The sequence below is a fragment of the Triturus cristatus genome, chromosome 10, assembly GCF_964204655.1.
Source record: "Triturus cristatus chromosome 10, aTriCri1.1, whole genome shotgun sequence".
NCBI lineage: Eukaryota > Metazoa > Chordata > Amphibia > Caudata > Salamandridae > Triturus > Triturus cristatus.
The window spans coordinates 94,487,167-94,507,535 of NC_140593.1; the positions used below are offsets into that span (position 1 = coordinate 94,487,167).

Sequence of the window (20,369 nt, forward strand, 5' to 3'; positions counted from 1 at the left end):
TAATGCAAGACCTATTGCATTGCAAATGCTTGTTTTAAAGGAGGCTCTGACGGAAATGTAAAACTGTGTGTGTACGTGTAAGTTTTTTTTTAATAGGGCCCAATACAGTTTGTGGTTTGCGCTGAATGGTCGTCAGTTTATTCACCTACAGAAGACAGCAAAAGATGTTCAACGTTTTACAACATGGTCAGTTTGAGGAAGCTCCCAATTATGAAATCATATTCACCGAATGCCCTCTTCTTTGACATCACAGTCAGTAAATCTGTCTGTGACATCATAGCCAGTACATCTCTCTGTGGCATCATACCTAGTAGATCGCTTTGAGGCATCATCACCAGTGCATCTCTCTGTGACATCATAGCCAGTACATCTTCCTGTAGCATCATAGCCAGTACATCTCTCTGTGGCATTATAGCTAATCAGAAAATAACTCTGTATCGGTCTATGACATCATAGCCAGTACATCTCTCTATGACATCATAGCCAGTACATCCCTCTGCATTTATCTATGACATCACAGCCAGTACATCTCTCTACGACATCATAGCCAGTACATCTCCCTGTGGCATTATAGCTAGCCAGTAAATACCTCTGTATCTCTCTATGACATCATAGCCAGTACATCTCTCTCTGACACCAGCCAGTACATCTCCCTGTGGCATTATAGCTAATCAGTAAATACCTCTGCATCTGTCTATGACATCATAGCCAGTACATCTCGCTATGACATCATAGCCAATACATCTCCCGGTGGCATCACAGCCAGTACATCCCTCTACGACATCATAGCCAGTACATCTCTCTATGACATCATAGCCAGTACATCCCTCTGCATTTGTCTATGACATCATAGCCAGTACATCTCGCTAGGACATAGCCAATACATCTCCCTGCGGCATCACAGCCAGTACATCGCTCTATGACATCATAGCGAGATCATCTCCCTGGGGCATTATAGCTAGTCGGTAAATACCTCTACATCTCCCTATGACATCATAGAGTACATATATTTGTGACATCATAGCCAGTGCATCTCTCTATAGCATCATATGTATGTAGACACGAAATACCTCTAAGACAGCAATCAGTAAAAAATGTGTATATGTATATATATATATATACACATACATATACACACATATACATAATTCTATACTCAGCAGCTTTCTTTCTTTTTTATATAATCATCGAGAATGTATTCCCTGTGCACCGTAGTGCACTGCTGTTTGCCTACAACACAAAAAGTGAAAGGAAACATGGGCGCCCTTCTCCCTCTGGTTGTATTAACTCCTAGGCGCTAGCCCTTGAGTGCAAGGTACACACGGGTATAGTGCAGGGCAGCACACACTTCTCTGGTGCACACGTACTCATGCACTGCAGCTGTGTGCTGAAATAACAAACATCGCTTTACTTCGGGAATCAACGCCTACTTGTCGATGTTTGTGTTACATTTTAAAGAACACAGTCGGAAAAAGGGCATTGAGAAAATATGGATGCATCACAGGAAGAACACAGTCATTTTCAGTTTTAACGTAGAAATAAAGAGGCGCAGAGCTCTGCAGAAATATTACTATTTTCGAACGTGTTCCCTAATCGTCTAATAATATCTTTAATGCGCCCACATGGTCGAAAGGCAAGCCCAACACTTTAGAAAAACACAAAAAAACAAGCATCGACTCATTGCGCGTCGACGTGTCGTGTAACAAAGTAAAATCGTATTAGAATACCCGTATTAATTCACGTTGAGAGGGTTTAAGGTAACGTATGAATATTATTACTCATGGAAACCGGTGAGAGAATGCATCAACTGGAATGACGTAAAAGCCCTGCTGGACTACTATAAATGGACGGCATCTCGGTACAGGTAGCGGCAGGTGACAGAACTCAGGGCAGGTGTGAGCACCGCCTTCAAAGCCAGCCTGCTGGAGGCGGAAGTCAGGGGAGGCACGCAGAGGTTACGTAAGCAACGCTTCAGCGATGAAAGTAAAGGAAATGTCCTCAGGTTATTCCAGACCGAGGTATACAGTAGAGTGACATCTCTATAAACACTGACCTGCAGGGGCCAAGGGCGACTCCACCTTCACCGCCGCCCTCTGTCGGGCGCAGCCAGCACTGCTTCTAATGAGTCCGTCGAGGGGCACAAACCAGAGGCCACCAACGAGACAGATTCTGCCTTGCAACAGAGACCACCAATGAGGCAGCTTCTACGCAACAGAAAATGCCAATGAAGCCGCTTCTACCTTCCAACAGAGACCATCAATGAGGCAGCTTCTACCTTGCAACAGAGACCACCAATTAGGCAGCTTCTACCTTGCATCAGCGACCACCAATGAGGCAACTTGTACCATGCAACAGAGACCACCAATGAGGCAGCTTCTGCCTTGCATCAGGGACCACCAATGAGGCAGCTTCTACCTTGCAACAGAGACCACCAATGAGGCAGCTTCTACCTTGCATCAGCGACCACCAATTAGGCAGCTTCTACTTTGCATCAGCGACCACCAATGAGGCAACTTGTACCATGCAACAGAGACCACCAATGAGGCAGCTTCTACCTTGCAACAACAGAGAGAGCACCAATGAGGCACCTTCTACCTTGCGTCAGAGACCACCAATGAGGCAGCTTCTGCCTTGCAACAGAGAGAGCACCAATGAGGCACCTTCTGCCTTGCATCAGAGACCACCAATGAGGCAGCTTCTACCTTGCAACAGAGACCACCAATGAGGCAGCTTATACCTTGCAACAAAGACCACCAATTAGACAGCTTCTACCTTGCATCAGCGACCACCAATGAGGCAACTTGTACCATGCAACAGAGACCACCAATGAGGCAGCTTCTGCCTTGCAACACAGACCATCAATGAGGCAACTTCTGCCTTGCAACAGAGACCACCAATGAGGCAGTTTCTATCTTGCATCAGAGACCACCAATGAGGCAGCTTCTACCTTGCAACAGAGACCACCAATGAGGCAGCTTCTACCTTGCATCAGAGCCCACCAATGAGGCAGCTTCTGCCGTGCAACAGAGACCACCAATGAGGCAACATCTACCATGCAACAGAGACCACTAATGAGGCAGCTACTGCCTTGCAACAGAAACCACCAATGAGGTAGCTTCTACCATGCAACACAGACCACTAATGAGGCAGCTTCTACCATGCAACACAGACCACTGAGGCAGCTTCTACCTTTCAACAGAGCCCACCAATGAGACAGCTTCTACCTTACAACAGAGCCCACCAATGAGACAGCTTCTACCTTACAACAGAGACCAAGATTTGAGACAACTTCCACAATGCAACAGAGACCACCAATGAGGCAGCTTATACAATGCAACAGAGACCACCAATGAGGCAGCTTATACAATGCAACAGAGATCACTAATAAGGCAGCTTCTACCTTGCACGAGAAACCACCAATGAGGCAGTTTCTACCTTGCAACAGAGACCACCAATGAGGCAGTTTCTACCTTGCAACAGAGAACACAAATGAGGCAGCTTCTACCTTGCAACAGAGAGAGCACCAATGAGGCACCTTCTACCTTGCAACAGAGACCACCAATGAGGCAGCTTCTACCTTGCAACAGAGACCACTAATGAGGCAGCTACTGCCTTGCAACAGAAACCACCAATGAGGTAGCTTCTACCATGCAACACAGACCACTAATGAGGCAGCTTCTACCATGCAACACAGACCACTGAGGCAGCTTCTACCTTTCAACAGAGAACACAAAATGAGGCAGCTTCTACCTTGCAACAGAGAGAGCACCAATGAGGCACCTTCTACCTTGCAACAGAGACCACCAATGAGGCAGCTTCTACCTTGCAACAGAGACCACTAATGAGGCAGCTACTGCCTTGCAACAGAGACCACTAATGAGGCAGCTACTGCCTTGCAACAGAAACCACCAATGAGGTAGCTTCTACCATGCAACACAGACCACTAATGAGGCAGCTTCTACCATGCAACACAGACCACTGAGGCAGCTTCTACCTTGCGACAGAGAACACAAATGAGGCAGCTTCTACCTTGCAACAGAGAGAGCACCAATGAGGCACCTTCTACCTTGCAACAGAGACCACCAATGAGGCAGCTTCTACCTTGCAACAGAGACCACTAATGAGGCAGCTACTGCCTTGCAACAGAAAGTACCAATGAGGTAGCTTCTACCATGCAACACAGACCACCAATGAGGCAGCTTCTAACATGCAACACAGACCACTGAGGCAGCTTCTACCTTTCAACAGAGCCCACCAATGAGACAGCTTCTACCTTACAACAGAGCCCACCAATGAGACAGCTTCTAACTTACAACAGAGACCAAGATTTGAGACAACTTCCACAATGCAACAGAGACCACCAATGAGGCAGCTTCTACCTTTCAACAGAGACCACCAATGAGGCAGCTTATACAATGCAACAGAGATCACTAATAAGGCAGCTTCTACCTTGCACGAGAAACCACCAATGAGGCAGTTTCTACCTTGCAACAGAGACCATCAATGAGGCAGCTTCTACCTTGCAACAGAGAACACAAATGAGGCAGCTTTTACCTTGCAACAGAGAGAGCACCAATGAGGCACCTTCTACCTTGCAACAGAGACCACCAATGAGGCAGCTTCTACCTTGCAAGCGAAACCACCAATGAGGCAGCTTCTACCTTGCATCAGAGAACACCAATAAGGCAGCTTCTACCTTGCAACATAGAATACCAATGAGGCAACTTCTACCTTGCAAGAGAGCACCAATGAGGCAGCTTCTACCTTGCAACAGAGACCTCCAATGAAGCAGCTTCTACCTTGCAAAGAGAGCACCAATGAGGCAGCTTCTACCATGCAACAGAAACCACCAACGAGGCTGCTTCAACTTTGCAAATGTAATCATCCTTAGGAATGTGCACGCAAAGCTACAACGCCTTGGGGAGCTTAGACTGGTTCTGGCCACTACACCACCAAGCAAGAAACTGGGCTTTTCTGCGGACCAGAAAGATCTCATGACCAGAGGTGTTGTGAGATCCTGCGGGGAAGTTCACCTGACTGCTGGTGTTCACAATTTCATCATACCTGCCCGGTCCACTGGCACCTCTACACCATAGGTCACTAGATTTGAACACCTTTAGTTGTCACTGTGTAGTGACAGAACATCTCAGTAATGGATCCCTTCAATATCACTCAAGTCTTTCACTGTCTTGGGTGTCCTTCTACTGTTTCCACTGCACTTAACTTCAAAGGAAACATCTTTTTCTATCTTGCGCTCCATATTCCTCTTCCTCTCTCTACTGTCTCTCTCTCCCCTCTCTCGTTCATTCCCTCCTTCACACCCTTCTCTTTCTCCACCTTCCATTATTCTCTGTCTCATTCTCTTTAAAATCAATTCAACTACGCTTTATTGACACAGCATCTTGGTTTACAGGCTATAGGTACTGCAGTATCGACTCACAGATGAGACTTTGTTTCATTTTTAAAAACAACAATTAATGGTCAGAATGCAGAACAATGTCATACATTCACCCCAGTACAGAGATTTGGGACTAAATCCATCGTTTTTTTGCTCCCCATGCCATTCCAGTTTGAACCCAGCCATATGCAAATCAGTCTTGGCCCTGCACCCAATGGGAACAGTCCAGCCTGAACTGCCAGGCCAGGTTCTCCATGAACTGGTAAACAAGCATCCTAGGACAGGTTTCGGGGTTTCATCCCTCTTCAGCCAGGATAGCTTGAGTCCAGTGGCATGGAGCGCACAGGACCCACGTCTGGGCATACCCGTCCCACTCGGGGTGACAAATGCAAAAACAACAATTGATGGACAGAATGCATAACAATGTCATACATTCACCCCAGTACATCGATCTGGGCCTAAATCTATAGTTGTTTTGCTCCCCAGATCGCTTGACTGGGGGTGAATGTTTTGATTTGTTCTGCATTCCGTCCATCAATTGTATGTCTTTTGCTTTCTCCCCCTAAGTACGCCCGGTATGCCCAGACGTGGGTCCTGGGCTCTCTGTGCCACTGGATTCTAGCTATCCTGGCTGAGGAGGGGTGAAACCCCAAAAACAGTCCTAGGATGCTGGTTTCCTGTCTAGGGAGGACCTGTCTTGGTAGTTCGGCTGAACTGTTCCCATGAGGCACAGGGTCATGACTGATTTGCATATGGCCAGGTCTGAAATGGGGTGGCATGGTGAGCAAAAAAATTATGGATTCAACCCAGATCTCTTGACTGTGGGTGAATGTTTTGATTTGTTCTGCATTCCGTCCATCAAATGTGTGTCTTGTTTCATTTTTAGACCTGATGAAGTTGTGGGGCAAGACGTCCGATTGACGTAGCACGTGTTGGTAGTGGGCGAAGGACCAGTAAAGCTTGAACATTTTTCAATAAGGAAATCTGACATTTGAAGAATAATTTCACAATTGCGTACATAATTTGTGTGTGCTTAAGGCTTTGTTATTGAGACTTTGGATCTCATTGGTTTCATGAGCCGGTGGTTACCCTGCGGCCTCTAGTTCCTTTCCAAAAAGGATGCATATCTTCTCTCCACCCTCAGCTCTGTGAAGCCGGTGATCCTGCCAGAGGATTTCCCACAGTAGCAGCTCCTTGTTTCCATAAATTTGGGCAGCTCACCTCTGTCTGGCTCCCTCTTTCTCTATCTTCATGCGTCCATCAAGACGTCAGACATCTACTATCAGAGTACTTTAATGGTCGAAAGGTGTTCATGTGTAAGCAGAAGGTAAGGAAATTCCCTAGCGTGGGGAAACTAAGTTGGGAGTAACCAGGAGCTTTATGAAAAATGTAACATAACATAACATGTCTAGTCATGTCCCTGGGAATATTTCCTGGTGCGAACTTCTTTCTCCGCCTGGGCACATCAGGAAGTGCCTTTTCCATGACTGGAGGATTATCAAGGTCTGGAAATTTGCCGTCACCGGCTCCCTTCGGTACTCCTAGTCACACCCATCCTCACTCACTACCTGCTCTCCCACATAAGCTCCGTCTCCAACACAACTCAAGGGACAACTTTTGTTGGTGCCGTCCAAATGACCTACAGAGAATGCCTATGAAGTTGTTAAGGCGGCTCTGGGCCACACAGAAACCCAAATTTCTCAGGTAAAACGGCAAATAAAACGTTCTAAGTTGGAGCACCTCACAAAGGGGTCTTCAAACCTTCAGCTACATCTCCACGCTGAAAGGACACTCAGTGCACGCGTAAAGCGAGATGGATGTTCATAGTCGAGACAAAAGCAACCCTGCTTCCACTGAGGCTGTGCGGGCGCCTGATGGAAAGAGATCTCCTACCAGTCCCCTCAGAAATGAGCAGACACAGCCAAGACTTGGTGGCTGCACAGGTGCCAAGAGGTGCCACGGCCCAAGTTTTCTTGACAAGCCGGCAGAGGGTACTATTGAAGGTCGGGTTGCCGAATACCAAGGCTGCGTAGTCTTGATTCCCCCTAATGCTCCTCTCATCCACCACCAGACCCTCCCGTACCTCTTTAACTCCCTCTTGCAGGTTCATTTTCACCCCTTCCTTCTCCCTTTTCTCCTCTTTCTTTTCCTCCTTCTTTCCCTCTTCTGTGTTTTTCTCTCTATCTTGCACTGGCTCAAAGTTTGTTGAGGAACAAAAGTGCCCTCTGCCACAAATGAGAGCTTGTGGGCCTCAAGTGCAACCAACCGCCTTAAATTAAGCACTAGGTGTGACGGACTGGGATTACTCCAGTATTCCTGCGAGGTCACCTGCGTTCAGAGCTGCAGGCAGACTCAGTAACTCCAGCGTAGTTATTTCAACATTATTACAACACACCAATGATGACACCCAAAGCTGAACTCACACCACAGTCAAAGTGGACAACATCTGACCGCAATGCAGGATGCCCCTGACCTCAAGAAGTAGGGTGTACATATTTCAATTGATTGGTCGTTAATTGCACTCCATTTTCCTAAATTAGACCGAACTTTGAACCAAAATCAACCATTTTTTGGGGTGTGCAGTCTTGTTGTGGGCTCTGTCCCTGAACACACAAAGTAAAATTAAAATACCTGCTGGTAGCCGGCAGGCTGTCCGGTCACCTTTCGCACTACTAGGTGAACCCGCAGGCTTTTAGTCATTAAAACAATAAACAAATCTTTATAAAACAACTAGAGGCGCGTCAACCTTCTTCAATTTCACTCCTTGAGTAGTTGATTAAATGCATCAATCTTCATTGCATACAATCTGATCCTTTAGAGAGTCATATATATTGGAAAGTTTCTTGCACCCGCAAAAAGTTAGGGTTTCCGTTATCCGTTCATGACACCATATTTGTAAATTTGATTGCAGTTACCCCTGATGAAGGGTTCTACACCCGAAGTGCATTGGTTTTTAGCTGAAGCCAGGTACTTTCTGATATATATGAATTTCCAATGGATCTGATGATGGAATATACAGATTGTATACAATGGTGATTGATTCATTTAATCAACAATTAAAGGAGTGAAATTGAAGAACTTTGACGCATCTCTTGTGGTTTTATAAAGATCTGCATATCGATTTAATGACCAAAATCCTGGGGCTCACCTGGGTAGTGCGTCAAGGGACTGGATTCCCTGCCGTCTACCAGCAATTATTTGTAGGGTATAAATATTCCCCATAGTAACACTGAGTGTGAAGAGCACATCATTTTGCGCACTTTAGCGTATCATCAGTGCACATAAAATGCGCATTGCGTACATAAACTCCCAATCCTGGTTCTATCTTTCAGGACTGGTGCAATTTTACATTTAGAAAACGTCCTTAAGGATCCAAAAATGACATCAGATCAGTGGGGCAAAATTGTTGCATTCGCTATTTTATGGTTACACTAAGTAGTTAGTGGGGTTTCCTGGGTGAGGCAATTCATAAACACCCGAAGGCGTACACCCATACGTGAACACCCACAGGCTCATACATTTGGGGGTATTCACAACAGCTAGCGGGTAGAGTCTCATCCTGGAAAAGTAAGGAAAGTTGTTACTGTCAAACACAGGAATGAGTTTGCTTCCGGGAGGGGGGTAACTGACCTAATTTTTCTCTGAACTCTATTGCGTAGGAGATCAATTTTCCACCATCATCTCTCTGTCTAGATGCAAAGTGTCAATCAGGAAGAGAAAACCGTCTGTACCTAAGTTTCTGGGTAGGTGGCAGGGCTAAAGAGCCAGAAAATTGTCTCTAGATTTGCCATCTCCCAGGTTGTGCCAGGCAAGGACACCGCAGGCTCTGGTGCCAGAGACTCTTCAGCGGTCACAACATATGGGCAGATTTTGCAGCTGTACCAGAAGGTTGCTTCTCCATAATGTGGTGCTGGAAAGACAACTTGCTATGGGTGAAACTTGGGGATGTTTTACGATTTTCTAGGTTGTTCAGTTGTCGATGCTTCAGGCAAATTCACCATGAGACTGTCTGCAAAGGCAGAGATGCGAGCCGCTTACTCACACAATAGCAGACTGGCGCTTCACCACTCAGCTGTGATTCTGTTAAGATGATACAACCAAAGGACGTAACATATTGCACAATAATGCCCATCTTTGTATTTAAAACTCTGTTAGTTACCCTATGTATAAGAATATTTACATAGGCCTTCTCACTAGTCAACACAATGGACCGCATAATCAAAGATAGCTGGACGACGTGTTTGGTTTACATTTACTAACAGCTTGGTTTAGAAGTCTCAGGCCACTTTTGACATTCACAAGTTTGGCCTAACTCAAGGTAAAAGATTTACTCACAAGAAGATACTCCTGTGAGTACATCTGCTCGCGGTAGAGGGTGAATGGGCCTGGGTCTTACGGATCCAGTTTGTTCTGGGGTGGAAAGTACCCGACAGTCTGAACGAACACACACACACATGAACACACACACAACACACACACATGAACACACACGCACGCCCCTCCCCTCCCCCCGAGTGTCTGTGGTTAGTCACAAACTTTCTCTGACTGCTACACATCCTGGATATGGTTGGCGGCATATTTGCCGAGTGCCATTTCTTCCTATATACCAATACCCTTTTCACGAATTAGTTTATGGTTGGCGGTTTACTCCTGTCAAGGGCCGGAGTAAATCAATCTCCAGGGTAGGAATGGACAGGGATCACCTCTATAATTAGGAGGTGGGAGGAGAAGGAGTTTCTCCACAGGAGTAAATGTTTTTCCCCACGGAAGAAACACGCACGGCTGCACTTCTGCGATGGTGTTCATGACACGCTGTGTACAGTAATGCACGTGGACATCCCCTTGCATAAAATCAAGGATTAATTCATAGAGCTGTCCCCTACTGGCGGTTCTACTGGAATACCCAAAAAATTCATATTGGCGTTGATGCAAAGGGCTTTGACGAGGTATGTTTTAGACAGATGACAGCCGTCGCACGTTTTAGAGCAACAGTGGCATGTTTCTAGGAGTACTCTGGCAAACCTCTGCAAATCCCTAAACTTTGGAAATCTTGCACCTGTGCACAGTAGTAAACCCGCGGGAGCGCCTTCTTTTTCAAGAATTCGGCCCAGTATGTTTCAAACATTGGTCTACTGCCACTCATAAAAAGCAACCAGCAGAACAAACAAACAAAAAAAAAAAAACAATTCATCCATTCTGGAGTCAATTTAGTAAGACACAGGGACCATATTCAAACATCCTGCATCAGTGCTGCACGTGGAAGCGTCGCTTTTACAAAGCTACTCCTTACTAATGGTTGGGTAGGAGTAAAGTTGTGTCATACGAGCAAATGTTGGAAGAGATGTCTCCTCCGCTAGATAGATTCGGGAAGCAGATGCCCTTATAACTCTGGTACCAAGCGGTCCCTCTAGCCCGCCCCACCGGCCATGGAAGCTTCTGAGGGGAATGCTGAGTTTCCTTTAGTTCCAAACTCTGGACCGCTGATGAAGCAAATTAGTGATTTACAACCTGGACTAATCCAGTCCTGAAACAACACACTGCCAGAACAAGAAGATAAGCAGCAAGAAAAAGTGATAAGATGGGAAAATATTAGAAAGTGCAAGTAGTTCAAGCTATTATGAGCCGTCGCAGATAAAACTGCTTCCTTTTCATGCGTGGCTTTCATGTAGAAAAATACTTCTCCATATTTGGTGAAACATCCTTTTTAGGTCTCTCCTAGCGTTGCAGCGCGCATGCGCTACACGCGTAGTGAGATTTATTGGGATAAAAGTATTTTTTGGAGAAGGACTTCTGATCCCGCCCATGCTTTCAATTTGTCAATGTCCATATTTATTTAAAATTGATTGCTCTGCAGGGTTTTTGGTTACCGCCCTGTTGCTTTTTTGTACACGCCCTTGGGACACCGTGTCTACAGCGTCTGTTTTATGGCTGTTCTGTTATCTCAGGAGGCGTGACAGGTAAGGTTCAGGCAGAGTTTATCCAATCAGCAGGGGAAGACCGCGCGCATCCTGTGCACATGCATCTCGCGTGCCCTCTGTTTACGAGTGAGCCAGGGAGAGGAGGCGCGCGCTGTAGCTGCCCGCGCCCGCCACCCCGTGCTCGTGCCCTATCCGGCCAAAGGCAGTAGCACAGCAGAGGCTCCAGAGCACGAGCGGCATGTTTTGCTGGCCCAGAGTCTGCAAGAGGTTAAATATTGCCAGCTGGGATGTCGTGCGGGGATCAGGCATTCGCCAGCAACCAGGACGCGATTGAGGCGCGCCTCCACCGACACAGCGTGACGGAGACGAGGGGAAGAGCTTCAGGCAATTCCGGAAGAGTTCTCCTGCTCCCTCCCCCATGCAGTCCATCATCGTCACGCGTCCTGGAGACCCGAAGGAGCCTCGCGCCGGTGTGTGCCTCTTCCTCCTCTCAGGTAAATGCCCACGGTTGCGTGCAAGTGAAGTGTTGCCTTGGTCGGGCTGCGGGCCAGAGACTGTGTGGGCAGACGACCAATAGCGGGACTGCTGGGGTCTATGTGGCATTGCTCGGAACCCTTTTGAAAACATAAGCACCTCACAAATCGGTATTGCTTTTGAGCTACCTTGCTGGGAAACTGTTTTCTTGTAAGCGGGGCTGCTGAGGGACTGTTACTGGGAAGCGGGCTGCCGGGGACCATTTCTTTTTAATTGCGGACTGGCGGGACATTCAAGTGATAGTGAGCCCCGCTCCTGGTGACACTCAAGTATCGGGGCTCATGAACCATACCTAATTGATTGCAGGCCGGTCCACCTTAACGCACTGTGTTAGCGGGCCACCGGGGACTGTGCTCAACTACTGGATTATTGACTACGCAATTGGGGACCTGCTTTTACCGTGTTTAGCCCGGAAGTTAGCAATTTTCCTACCAAGGCGTATTAAAGATTAAAAGTAGCACCCCGCACCGACCACAGGTGCTAAAGGGCTTGAACAAATACGTTCTCTGGGCTAAACTAGCCGTGGCAAAGTAACCTACCAGGCCCCTGTGACTCAATAAATCGTCAATATCGTTGAAATGGTAGGAGTTAGCTCTGTCCAGCTGCTGTGGCCCGGTGGCAAGCATTTATCACCACAACTGGCCATAGTAATCCGTAAAACAAGGGTTGGCGACCTTTCTGTAACTAGAGGCACCACCCTGCCTTTGTGGAGGCCACCAGACACGTCATAAACCAGTACATTGACAGTCCAGCTTTCCTAAGCCGATAATGGAAAGGGGGCAAGCGAGCAAATACAGAGGCAGACGCTTATACCCAGTAATTTACTGTGGCATTTCCTTTGCTCCCGTCGCAAAGGACGCTTTGGTATAGCGCTTTCAACTCAAGAGACAAAGAATGCAATGCAATAGGTTTCACATTTAGAAACATTTTAGCTACTATTGGCATTTTAAATTACAATGCCTTTTATTTATGTTTTACAAAAGAAAAACGATGTAATTTACAATGTCAATAGCTCAAAATAATGTCATTGTTAGACCTATTGCATTGTAAATGCTGGTTTTATTTGCAGAAAGCATACAAACACTGCTGCCCTTGGTGGGCAGTGTTTTCTGGGGATAAAGCTCTGGACAGAGGGCATGGGAGCTCCATCTGCACAAATAGCTGGCTGCAAGCTGTGGGCATTGTCCCGGGGACTCTGCAGAACAGAGCATGCCCTGGGGTTCCCCTGTGGCCACAAGACACTGCAGCCTTCTGTGCTGCCTACTGACTCCCAGAACCATAAACCCAACATTATAAAGACCGCGGTGACAACGAGCCACGCTTGTCTCAATCACAGGCACCCTGTAAAGATTCATTGGCTTGGGCAAAGGGCACTGGTTACTCATTTTGTGCCAAAACAAACGCAAGGCTGAGACAGAGTTATGAGTTTGTGCTGCAAACAATGAGCATTTATTGTGCAATTGTGATGAATGTGACAGCAGCGGCTAAAAAGGCCCTGAACAGAGCTGGGAATAGCTCTCAATGGAGGGGACTGCGCCTGAAAGCAACTCTCACTGGATGGCCAGAAGAACCCTCTGGGTTAACTCGGTTCTTGGAAGATGCAGTGAGTCAATTGACATGAGGGGTAACAAGGAGCGGGCAGGCTGTGCATGAATCATTTCTTTGAAAACATGGCTGAAGTGTCCTGACGGGCAGCGGTGAGGCCATGAACTTCTCTGAAGACGTGGCTGGTCGAGTGTCCTGACGGGAGTGAGGCCATGAACTTCTCTGAAGACGTGGCTGGTCGAGTGTCCTGACGGGCAGCGGTGAGGCCATGAACTTCTCAGAAGACTTGTCTGGTCGAGCGTCCAGATGGGCAGTGGTGCGGCCTTGAATTAATCAAATCTCTGAAGACGTGGCTGGTTGAGTGTCATGACAGGCAGGCGTGAGGCCATGAACGTCTCTGAAGACGTGGCTGGTCGAGTGTCCCGGCGGGCAGCGGTGAGGACATGAACTTCTCTGAAGACGTGACCTGTCCTGACAGGCAGCCGTGAGGCCATGAACTTAAGACGTGGATGGTAGAGTTTCCTGATGGGCAGTGGTGAGGCCATGAACTTCTGTGAAGGTATGGCTCGTCGAGTGTCCTGACTGGTAGTGGGGAGGACATGAACTTCTCTGAAGACGTGGCTGGTCGAGTGTCCGGCGGGCAGCGGTGAGGCCATGGACGTCTCTGAAGACTTGGCTGGTTGAGTGTCCTAACCGGCCGGTTGTGAACGAATCATTCCAGAACTACCAGAGATTCCTATGCCTTCTCAAGGCAGAGAGTATCACCTGTATCCCCACCATATGTGTTTTACGGCTTCCCTTTACTTCACCAGTGGAACTTAACGGGTCTTAGTACTTTACTTCACCATTGGCAACAAAAGGATTGCTGTGTTCACCAATATTTTGCTGATGCCTTGGAAAAGTTGCAACCTCCTGTTTAAAACACAATCAATATTCCAATCTTTGTTAACAAGGTGCCGCATACACCTCGACCAATGGGCCGAGGTAGGAACAAACCTTGTCCTGAATGGCCTTTTGCCATTGAGGCAAAGGTGACGGTCCCCACCTTGAAGAGATTGGCAGGCCAGACACAAGACTGCCAGCGCGCATCTCAAGCCCGTGCATCCTCAGGACTGGCCGGACACACCACGACCCGCGTGAGTCTCAAGCTTATGTATCCTCTAGCCTAGCCAAACAACACTGCCAGTGTGCATCCCGAGCCTGTGTATCCTCAGGACTGGCCAGACACAACACTGCCAGTGTGCATCCCGAGCCTGTGTATCCTCAGGACTGGTCAGACACAACACTGCCCATGCACATCTCAATCCTGTGTATCCTCAGGACTGGCCAAACAACACTGCCAGCGCGCATCTCAAGCCTGTGTATCCTCAGGACTGGCCAGACAAACCAGAGCCCATGGGCGTCTCAAGCCGTGTATACTCAGTACCGGCCAGACACAACACTGCCCGCACACATCTCAAGCCTGTTAATCCTCATCATGACTACTAAAACACAACACTGCCCACGCGCCTCTCAAACCTGTTTATCTTCAAGACTGTTCAGACACAACACTGCCCACGTGCATCCCAAGACTATGTATCCTCAGGACTGGCCAGACACAACACTGCCAACACGCATGTCAAGCCTGTGTAGCCTCAGGACTGGCCATACACAACACTGCCTGCACACGTCTCAAGCCTGTGCATCCTCAGGATTGGCCAGACAACACTGCTTGTGCGCATCTCAAGCCTTTATATCTAAGCCTGGGCAAAGCACTACGCTACGCTCGCGTAGTTTGCGAAGTTCGCGCTACTTCGCACTACGCGAACTGCACGTAGCACAGTGCGAACACGCGTAGCGTAGTGTTGCGTAGTGCTGCGGTCATTTTTTGCTTGCTCGCGGTCCTCAACGTCAAGTTGGCGACCGCGAGCAAGCAAAATGACATCCCGGCGAGACTTTTTCCTTCTTCGCGATCAGCAACTTCAAGTTGGCTATCGCTAGCATGGAAAATAAACCTCCCGGCGAGATTCCCAACGCGAGGAGGTCAGGTTTCTCATTGCGAGTGGTCGCGTATGCTCGCGACCGCTCGCGATGAGAAACTACCAGTTCGCGTTGAGAAAGCTGAAGCTCGAGTAAAAATCTACTCGAGCAGCAGAAAACTACAGCTCGCACTGTGCAAGATGCCATTGTCAATGATTGCACAGTGCCGGTTGCTTGTCCGCACTGTGCAATCATTGAAAACGACATCTGGCACAGTGCGAACAAGGTACTACGCAGTTCGCGAAGTGCTACGCGTAGCTCGCGTAGTGCGAACTTCACTTTGCGTAGTTTCGCGAAGTGCTACTTCGCGAACTACGCCCAGGCCTATTTATATCCTCAGGACTGGCCAGAGACAACAGGCCACGTGCATCTCAAGTCTGTGTATCTTCAGGACTTGCCAGACACAACACTGAGCGCGCGCGTCTCAAGCCCATGTAGCCTCAGAATGGCCAGACACAACACGGCCTGCGCACATCTCAAGCCTGTGTATTCTCAGGACTTGCCAGACACAACATTTCCCGCGCGCGTTGCAAACCTGTTTAGCCTCAGGAATGGCCAGACACAACACAGAGTGCGCACATCTCAAGCCTGTGTATCCTCTGGACTAGCCAAACACAACACTGCACATGTGCATCCCAAGCCTGTGTATCCTCAGGACTGGCCAGATACAACACTGCCCGCGCACATCTCAAGCCTGTGTATCCTCAGGACTGGCCAGACACACCACGGGCCGTATGCGTCTCAAGCCGTGTATCCTCAGTACTGGCCAGACACAACACTGCCCGCGCACATCTCAAGCCTGTATGTCCTCAGGAGTAGTCAAACACAGCCCGCACGCATCTCAAGCCCATGTAGCCTCAGGACTGGCCAGACACATCACTGCCCGCATGCATCTCAAGCCCGTGTATCCTCAGGACTGGCCAGACACAACACTGCCCGCGCACGTCTCAAGCCTTTGGATCCTCAGGACTGGCCAGACACAACACTGCCCGTGCACATCTCAAGCCTGTGTATCCTTAGGACTGACCAGACACAACACTGCCCGCTTGCATCTCAAGCCCGTGTATCCTCAGGACTGGCCAGACACAACACTGCCCGCGGGCATCTCAAGCCTGTGTATCCTCAGGATTGGCCAGACACAACACTGCCCGCGTGCGTCTCAAGCCTGTGTAGCCTCAGGACTGGCCAGACACAACACTGCTCGCATGCGTCTCAAGCCCGTGTATCCTCAGGATTGGCCAGACACAACACTGCCCGCGCGCGTCTCCAGCCTTTGGATCCTCAGGACAGCCCAGACACAACAGTTCACGCACATCTCAAGCCTGTGTATCCTCAGGATTGGCCAGACAGACACAACACTGAGTTTCTCGCGTCTTACATATGGCATAACAGACGTTGCATGCTTTTACATCAGTAGGGTCTCTATGCGCTTTATATCTGTAGAAGGTCTCCAGTAAAAGGAACCCAGAGTCAAAGAAGTTATTTTTCGCCTTTTATAAAACATGTAAACTGCTTCGCGGAGTGGCAAAGCTGGTTAAGTTAGGACATTCAAACAAGGTTTCTCTTCTTAGCAGTGCAATGCGATTCTGGGAGTGCAATATGTTTTGGCCTCCTCTTCAAACCCACCACATATTTGGGAAGTAGATGTTAGTAGATCAACTACTTACAAAAACATATAGAGTGTGGTGTCCTGGAAAACACAGCTCTTAATTAAGTTTGTTACTGGCAGTGTGCAATGTTTTGTTGAAAATAGCACCGAGCACTAAACGGATTGTAAATGTCAATTATTGTTGAATTTCTGCCAAGCCTGAGATCTTGTTAACGCTGAAGACTGCTCTGCAGGCCACCTGGCTCAAAGGCACTCCTGCGAACATTATACCAGAAACCATATCATCCTAAAATGGCGGTAGATTGGTCCTCGGTGGGACTGGGGGGGCAGATCTAAACCACATGGGAGCACCAGCCCAGCCAGCACCTTGAAAAGGCGAGGAAGAAGTAATCTACAGATGGTTCAGGCAGACAAGGATGAAAATGTCAGTTCTATAGAGAAGTATCAAATGTGAATACCTCGCAGGGGCGGCTCCTCTGCTATGGCGGAGGAGCGCAGCCCCACTGCTTAAAGGCAGAAAAGGATAAATAAAATGATTATAATAAAACAGTTTATCACCATTTTATTTTTCATTGACTCTGCCGAGTTTGCAGAGTCTGACGAGTCTGGGCAAGGTGGGGCCAGATCGCAGCGTCACCAGCAGGAGGAGTAGTGGGCACTGAAAGTGCGCATGTCGGTTAAACCAGCCGTCCAAACCGACATGCGCACTTGGATATCTCCAGGCTAGTCCTTGGAGATATCTGCAGGGCTCAGGAGCTCAGGCTCCCAGTCCCTGCTGGAACATGAAACCGGCCCGCTCCACCCAATCCCAGCGTTTCTCTCATGCTGGGAGCAATAGCATGAGAGAGGCGCTGGGACTACGTGGTGAGCTGGGAGCCAGTGCTCATGGGAACTGCTGTGCCCAGAGGAGCAGCGAAGCGCGGCACAGGACATCATGGTAAGTATATATTAATGTATTTTTTATTTATTTTTCCCCGCGCTGCCCCCGCCCCACCCCACCATGTAGAATAGGCAACAGCCACGACTGAATACATGCTCTCTGGGAACTGCATTTATCAAGAGCACGATTAAAAAAATAACAAAAACACCAATTTTAAGAGAGCCTCAACAAATCTGTGAGCAGCATTTTTCATCCACCACATAGAAAACCCACTGTGATGATGCACGCGAGTGAAGACAAAAACCCACCACAGATACCTTAAGGATTTGTCACACGGAGACTGCAAGGACAGCATCTCAGTCCGGTGTCCTGACACACCAGACTAGCCAGCTACGGTTTGTGATGCACAATTGAGCCCAGTACCATAGCTCCTCGAGCTCCTAACTCAATCCTGCCCTCATTAGAGCCAACTTGGAATAGACCCATTGCATCTGGCAGAGCAAAGTGGAGCAGCAAATAGGACGACCTCAACTTTACCCTGGAAGCCCTGGTCATCTGTCCCTCTCTGGGCAGTGTCTCCGCCCCACCCCTGCCCGCCTGCTCCAGCAGTCATCAGAGGCCTGCCTGCTTCATCTGTAATAACACTGCCAAGCTTTGCTTCTTCGAGCGTAAACACCGCCATGCTCCTCATGGTCCTCTCTTGTTTATATGGCCACTGTTGGAAAATTAGGAAAAACTGGCATCAATGCTTCTCTAACGAGCATTTACAATGCAATAGGTCTCGCAGTTACACGAGTTTAAGCTATTGGCATTGTAAATGACAATGCCTTTTATTTATGTTTTTAAAACTAATACAAAAATAAAAAGCTTTATTTGCAATGTCAATAGCTCAAACGTGTAAATGCGAGACCTATTGCATTGCCAATGCTTGTTTACTTTTGGAGCGGTACTGGTGGGGCACGCCCTGCTAGAGGTAGCAGAGACACTAGTCCCAGGGAGTCTTCACTCCCAGGGAGGGGTTTAAAACTGCATTCAGCATATTGCAGTAATGTCTTTACAGGGGGACCACCGCCTGCAGGACTGCTTTAGATATTGAGGCGTCCACAACCTCGCAGAAGCGGTCATCAATAGGGGAGTAAATGACACACACTTCTTCCTGATGGGTCTCTTCAGTATCACGCATGGCTGGGGAGTACTATGAGATACCCAGGCACTAGGTTTGGAAGATATACGCCGGATTTTGCAGCTAATCAGTTGAGGGTTAATGGGAGGGGGAGGGTTTTTAGATGTAGCCCCAGGGGCTGATAGCAGGGTTATTGGGCCTTGTGCAACACTATGCACCCCTTTCTCTGAGTGGGGTATTGGGCATGTCTGGGTAAGTCTCCCCAGTATGAATATTTAAATGCGCCATGCTACAGACCCTATCCTGAATGCGTCAAGCTCTAGGTGTGCCGGGCACTATAAAGAGGCTGCAGGAACCTGGCCGGCCGCTGGTGACAGGAAAATGAGTGAGTGCCTGCTAGGATCAGTGAGATGCGTGATAAAGGATTGTGGCTCCCTCTAGTGGCAGAAACGCTGCACCGCAAGGCCCTCGGGCTACACTGTGCCCAAATGTAAATCGGAAGCGGCTGCGGAGGAGCGACTAGGGTTCCCACATCTGCGCAACAACTAACAATCAGCAAGCACTGTATTGGCTTCAATTTGAGACCAATTACACAGTTAAAACCTGCAACGGTAAAGTAATATAAAGGGCGAAGGCACTTAACTCCTCTCTGGAGCAACGAAGAAAGAGGCGCTGACAACAAAGTACTATCCATGAGTCCTGCCTCTATCTGACTAGATATTTTTTATTGTTGGACTGTTGACTCTTTTCCCTGGGTTTCATAGGAAATGAAGTGTTTTTGTTGTTTTTCACTTAATGGCTGCTATAAAAAAAAAAACATTCCATCATGATGTGCACCCGCTTAATACACTCCGAACTCGCAAAATGAAGTGCGATTTCACGTTTGTACTGGAATTGTTATACCAAAAAATACCAAATCAACGAACCCTAAGCAGTTATCCCAAAACTAAGATTTTCACAGCCCCTAACCCCCAAACCCTTGCGACAAATGCAGGCTTCAATCAGATCCGCCAAGCCAATCTTAACTAACCTGCCAGTCATCTGCACAGATTAAGTGTGTCACAGAATGTGCGTTCATCCGTTAGCATGGACATAAAGAAGGTGAGAAAGGCCTTTAATTTAGTGTGTTTTAAATAAGCCGATTATTTTCATTTTTCTAAGACCTTATAAGGCTCGAAGCTTCAATTTTATCAATCAATATACAGTACAATAACGAGTGAACCACTAGTAGCATAATATGAAAAGAATGTAGGGAGCACTATTTTAATATATTTTATTGAACTACGTAAACACACTCTATTTTCAAATATGCCTGCAGGCAATTCGATGACCAAATCTTTAGC

The 20,369-nt window shown here is 47.9% G+C and overlaps 1 protein-coding gene across 7 annotated transcripts in view; it reads right to left on the reverse strand.

Annotated features, from left to right (window-relative positions):
- Nucleotides 1-20,369, reverse strand: part of THRB (thyroid hormone receptor beta) — a 600,087-nt gene that overhangs the window by 347,586 nt on the left and 232,132 nt on the right. The window contains exon 1 of one of the 7 annotated variants that reach the window (XM_085630522.1): nucleotides 2,054-2,072. The exons of the other annotated variants lie outside the window; for them this stretch is intronic. The gene's annotated coding sequence lies outside the window, so the exon portion shown is untranslated. Of the gene's footprint in view, nucleotides 1-2,053; nucleotides 2,073-20,369 lie in introns of those variants that run through there. 7 annotated transcript variants of the gene reach the window in all.